The sequence below is a fragment of the Serinus canaria genome, chromosome 3, assembly GCF_022539315.1.
Source record: "Serinus canaria isolate serCan28SL12 chromosome 3, serCan2020, whole genome shotgun sequence".
NCBI classification, from domain to species: Eukaryota; Metazoa; Chordata; class Aves; order Passeriformes; family Fringillidae; genus Serinus; species Serinus canaria.
In genome coordinates, this window is record NC_066316.1 from 9,571,326 (window position 1) to 9,577,520 (window position 6,195).

Genomic DNA, 6,195 nt, shown 5'->3' on the forward strand with positions numbered 1-6,195 from the left:
GCAGAGGCTGAACAGCCACACAATTGCTACCTGCTGAAATCCATCGCTGAAAAAACGTGCTTCTATAGCAAAAAAAGTGAAGAATCAATCAGGGCTTAATGATTTTCCCCTGACTGCAAAATTGCTGTTTCTCAGCAATTGGAATCCTTGTCCTTCCACTCCTGCTGAAAGGCTGAGGAGGTTTTTGATCACAGGCACGAAGTGAAAGCTTCAAAGCCCTTGTCTGCAGACAAAAGGGACTTCTCCAAAGCAGCTCCACCTGAGAGGGCACTCATCAACAGCCCCTGCTTTGTCAGTGCCTATGAAGAAATCCAGGCTGTTAACAAGGAAGGAATAGCTGTGCTTCAGTTTTACAAAAGGATCCAGAAATGCCACTAAGCCTCCCTGCTTCAGAGCCCTGTGTGACCTCTGCAGTGGTGGTCAGAGAACAATGGGATGTCTTTCTACCTTGTCTCGAGGTCCTGTGAGATTTCTGCATTTCTCCTGGAATGAGCAAGTGCAAGCTGGCTGTTGTGTACTGGCAGAATGAATTTAGCCATGCTTGGGAATTTTCTGTGGATGTTTTGTTGCAGTGTCAAAATATATTGCTGTGAAATGAGCTCTTTCAGGTACCTCAGGTTAATATTTTTTTCTGTTTTCTACAGAGCAATACACAGCCAGAGCAAGTGAGAGTGCTTTGGATTGTGCTGCCATTAAGCAGGGCTGCTGCAATGCATCAGGGGAGCTGTTCTAACACATGCTGTGTGCAGGGCATGGAAAAGGGTCAAGCTGTGGGTTAACTTTGATCTCCCTCTGGGGCTGTCTTGGTTTTCCAGCACATTTAGTAGTGCCTCATTTTGCAGTGTGTGCCCTGGGTGCAGCCAAGATCCATCACTTCCCTCTGGGCCCATGACCAGAGTTCTTGCTCTGGCTTAAAGTTGTGTCTTCTGTGTAAGACTGCAGGAGTCAGTGTGTGTCAGTGGTGCTGCCCTGCAGTCCTTCAAATTGGCTTTTCTGGGCTGAGCCTGAGGGTGGGAGCTCAAAAGTAAGGACTTCTCTCTGAGAGGGGGAGAAGAAATGAAGGAGGAGAACAGATTTCCTTGAAGCTGACCCTCTCCTACCTCCCAAGCAGCTGCAGTGATCAGGTTTTCCCATTTATTTCTGTTTCCTCAGACTGCTGACCTCTCTGAGACAATGGGATGTCAGGCTGGGAGTCTGAGCAGAGATCAGAGAGCAGCTCTCTCAGTCAGAAAGAGCTTTCCCCCACAGAATAGAATGGCTTTGTCACAAGCTGCCAGGGGAGACCCATCACCAGGGTGAGTGATGCAATGGGCTGAGGTGAGGCCCTGCAGAATTTCGTGTGAGATGGAAAGAGCTGGGAAAAGTTAAAATGGACACTGAGGTGTGAGAAAAATTCCCTGGACACTCAAGAAGGGTGCTCTTCTCCCTCTTGCTGGGCAGCCCAGCATCATCCCATGAGCACAATAATGAGCCAGAGGAGAGGGGAACTGCAGCCTTGTGTGTCCTGTGCATTCCTCTTGGGGTTGATAAAAGTGGCCAGGAGACCTTGGACAGGACATTGGAGCAGGCAGAGATTGGCACAGAAGGTGAGACATTTTGGGGATTCATTCAGAAGCAAAGGAGTTCACTTTCCTCCCCTGGCCTCCCAGGTGTGGAATGGGAGCTGTATCTTTCAGAAAAGCCCTTGGAGCTGAGCTGGACCCGAGCTCCTGTTGACATAAATGCAGTTTCCATCCCAGCACTTCCTTTGGATAGAACTAGTGCCAAATGGTAAATCACCTCCAGTACCTTGATGTGTCTGCCCAGCCTCAGCTCTAGGAGCACACTGCTAAACTCTGCAGACCTGCAAGAATGCCAGTGAGTAAGAAGAGGGCTTTCTCTTCATTTACAGGGTCTGTGACTCGTAAGTCAGCTCCTATTTGGTTCTTCTTCATTCTCTGTCATCTGTAGATCAGTTTAAATGGGATAAGCAGCAGAGGTCTGAATGAAAGGCTCTTGCATATATGTATGGGAAAAAAACCATATTTTCCTTTGATTTGGGTTTGTTTTGTTGTGCATTGACACCATCTGCTAATGAGGAGGTTTTGGAGGTGAGTAGCCAGCTGTCAGACTGGTTTGGATGCCTTGTGTGGCAGTCCTGTCCCACAGAGATCTGTCCAGAGGCCTGGGGTCTGTTAATAGCAGCTGCAGAAAGGAGGGACACATCAACACCAACTGCTGGTGGTACTGACTTGGGTTAGGCATGAAAACCTTCCCCCAGTCAACATCCAGGCCATCTGTAAATGGGACTGTGGCAGGGCTGGATGATGTGTGCTGGGGATGGCAGGAACACCTTGTCTGGCTCAGCTCATCCAGGAGGAGTGGAGCCAAGCCTTGCTCCATCCTGGCTGGCAGCACTGGCAGGGAGCCTGCCCTCCTGGCTCAGGGAAGGCTGCAGGGCACTGCCACCAGCAATGGCCAAGGAAGGAAAAAGGGGCACAGGGAAGACAGGGACTGGGCAAGCACTGGTTCCAGTTAGGAAGAATAATCATCCTGGTGGGTGTGGGCTTTCCTTGGAAAAGGGGAACTGGCTGGGGCTCCTGGGATCAGCCTGACCTGGAATCAGGCAATCCATGCTCTGACAAACAGCAAGTACTCCTCATATGGTCTGACCACTGGAAAATGAAGAGGAGGAAAGTCCTTCCTCCACACTCAGCTGGGAAACCAAGCCAGGACCAGCTGTGCCTGCAAGAGTGCCTGCACCAGGGCTCTGGGCAGGAAGGGGGAATGTTTCCCAGGCCCGTGCCTCCTCTTTCTCCCCAGGTGAGGTCAGTCAGGGGCTCTCTCCAGCTCACCCTCCTTTGAAGAGTTTGGGTGTGAGCTGTGCTGCTGCAGCAGCAGCAGGGATGGTTTTGCTTCCAGGGAGTTTTCCACACAGAGGGTCAGGCTGCACAAAGCCCAGCTGCAAGATAACCCTGAGAGAATCTGAGTGAAACTGTGAACAGGAATGGGGGAATGTGCTGGTTTAGAGAAGCCAGAGGTTGGTTCCATGGGGCAGAGAGGATGTCTGGAGGGTATCCACTGCTGGAGGAAGAATTGGAGCATACCTCAGTCAAAAGGTCATTCTGACAGTGTTTGGAAAGTGAGGGAGGCTGAATGTGGATAAAGTGGGTGCAGCTGAGCCCACAGGGAAAGAAATCTGGAGCCTGCTGTAGCGCTGCAGGCTGTAACAAGGGGGCACATTGTCCTTAGCAAGCTGGTCCATGCCTGTGAGAGCATCCTGACCCTGCTGCTGCAGACCCTGGCCCCAAACCCCACATCAGCACAGCATGATGGGGAGCCTTGTGAACAGAGCCCCAAGCTGCAGAGCTCAGGGGCAAATGGAGATGTCTTGAGGCACTTTTGGAGAGACCAGCTTAGGCTGGCATGAGGCAGCCTGAGCCAAATATCGGCTTTCCATTAGGTACATGAAGAAGCTGTCCTGCCTTTCCAGCTCCAGAGATCCACAGTTCCTGAAGGATACCTTTCTTCAAGACTTTGGCTTCATACACAGCATCAGAAAGATGTCCCAGGATATCAGTAGAATAGTGGTCAGAAGAGTAATAGTGATGATCCCAAATGCACTCTTCACATTCTGTCTGTGGCAAGGTGAGGGCTGTGGGTCTCCCCTGAGCATTGTTCTGGACCACACAAGCACCTACAGCAGCATTCACAGGCTGACCTCCTGGAAATCAGTTCTCACCTGCCCCTGTATCAACTAAACAGATCTGTGTTCACAAAACACCTCTTAAAGAACCCAGCCCAAACAAACAAACAATAAAAAAAAACCCTGAAAATCCTGAAATCTTCACAAGAAGGCTGGTGGGAGACTTCCTGGCCATCCCACTCTGTCCCTATTGCAACAGTGGTGAGGTCCCTTTCTGCTCTAGTCTTGGACAAACAGGAGGCAGATATTATCCTGAAATTAAAGAACTACAGAGCAGGAGGGGCAGGGTCAGGGCTGGGACCAGCTGTATTGTGGTGCCTAAATAAGGCTGCCAACCTATTCAGTGTGTCACAAAGAACCTGATGAAATGACTGCCCAGGGAGAAGAGGTGTTAGAGGGCTTCTTAATAGGAAAGGATGTAATACCCAGTGACTGGAAATTGAAGTCAGCGAGAATCAATGTAGAAATATAATGTAGATTTTTCAAGAGAGGGAGAGAGCAATCAGCCTGATTGCCAAGGGACTGAGTTCTCCATCAATGTGAGTCTTTAAATTAAAGGGAGATGTCTTTAACAGCCTGCCAGCACAATGGCAAGAGAACTCTGGGACTTCATGCAGGGGTATTAGGTACAAGGGCACCAAGCAATCAGTCTGTGTGTGGCAAGTGCTGCTCCTCCTCAGTGATGCTTCTAGGGCAGAGCCCCCCTCTGGCTGAATATGTCTGGAAGAGAAAGGATGAACAGGACTAAGGAAGCGAGGAAGCTGAGCTGAAACCAGGCATTTCTCAAACCAACCAAAGCCCTGCACACCAGTCTCCTCCAGAGCTGCATCCTGGGTGAGCTGGGTGGGAGCAAGAGTCTCTGCTCTTGAGACAGCATATCTAAGATAATCTGTGCCAATTTTGGTTTTGGACAGTCCTTCATTTTTCAAGGACATCATCTGGAAGCTGTTTCAGAACATCTTTTGGAAGCTATTGCACTGCCACTTCCTAACCAGGAAACTATTATCACTTTAGAGGAAAATGTACCTCATATTTCCACAGTATTAGATGTGGTTTTCTGAGATTACAGTCAGAGGTAACTTGTGAGAACTATAATTTAAATTTTCCCAGCTTTTAAATGCTCTTAAAAAAAATCTATTTTAGCAATATTGTATTAGAAGAATGTGTGTTGGAATGTGTCATTATTAATCTGAGAATGGTCTGGGCTGTACTGTGTGGGAGCATCCTCTGCTTGCTTCTCATTCCCATTACAGCACTGTGCCCACAGGCAGAAAAGCTGATAAAAGCTGCAGTCATGCTTTTACAGCAGGAACTTCATTTTTTCCTCCTGAAGGGCAGGCACATGTACACCCTTGGAAGTGCTTTTGGGCTTGATAACCTTGTCCACTTTTCAAGTGAGCTCCACATGAATTACACTCCACAGGCAGAGCAAAGGGCTCTGACCTGCAGCGAGGCTTGGTGGCCAGAGCTGGGGTGCATCAGTGGGAAGAACATCAGTGGGTTTTGACTGAAACCTGTTGGGTGTAGAGGATAAAGTTTAACAGCAGGCATCTCTCTAACAGGATTTCTCTCAGCCTGGTGTTCTCGTTCAATGCAGAGCTGTCTCTGCTCTTTTTGCATTACACTGCCCACTGAACCACTTGCTGTTATCTGCACACAATGCTGTACCTAGAGGCCCTCTTCACACACAGCTTCAGATTTCAGATACTGTGGGAGCTTGGCTTCATCATTAAAGAGAAAGAGAAGTTTCTTTGCCCACTCCTTCTCCTCAAACTTCTGTTTTGCTGCATATTATGCTGCACATATTCCGAGGGGTAATAAATTCAGTCGGTTTTGTTCTAAATATAATTCCTCAGTAATTGCCATCTATTTATTTTTATTGGTAGCAATAACTTAACTTTATGAATGCAAGCTCTGGACTCTTTCCATCAGTGTGCAAAGCTTTGCTTAATAAAAGCAAAATTGCATTTGAGCAGGTTTATATTAGGTGGTTTCAAAGAAATGTTGTTATCATGGAATCATAGAACAGTTTGGGTCTGAAGGGACATTAAAGATCAGCTAGTTCTAACCCCTCTGGCATGGGCAGGGACACATTCCACTAGTCCAGGCTGCTTAAAGCCCCATCCAGCCTGGCCTTGAGACTTCCAGGGATGGGACACCCCAGGTGCTCTGGGCAACCTGTGCCAGTGTCTCACCATCCTCCCTGGAAAGTATTTCTTCCCAACATTTTATCTAAACCTACTTTCTTCCCATTTAAAGCTATTCCTCCTAGTCTTGTCACTACATCCCCCTTGTCAGAAGTCCTTCAGATCTCTTGGAGGCCCTCTTCCAGTACTGGAAGGCTGCTAGAAAATCTTCCTGGATCCTTCTCTTCTCCAGGCTGAGCAATGCCAGCCCTCTCAGTCTGTCTTCACAAGAGAGGTGTTCCAGTCCTCTGAGCATCTTGGCCTCCTCCAGCAGTTTCATGTCCTTGCTGTGCTGGTGGTCTCAGACTGGCAGCACTCCATGCC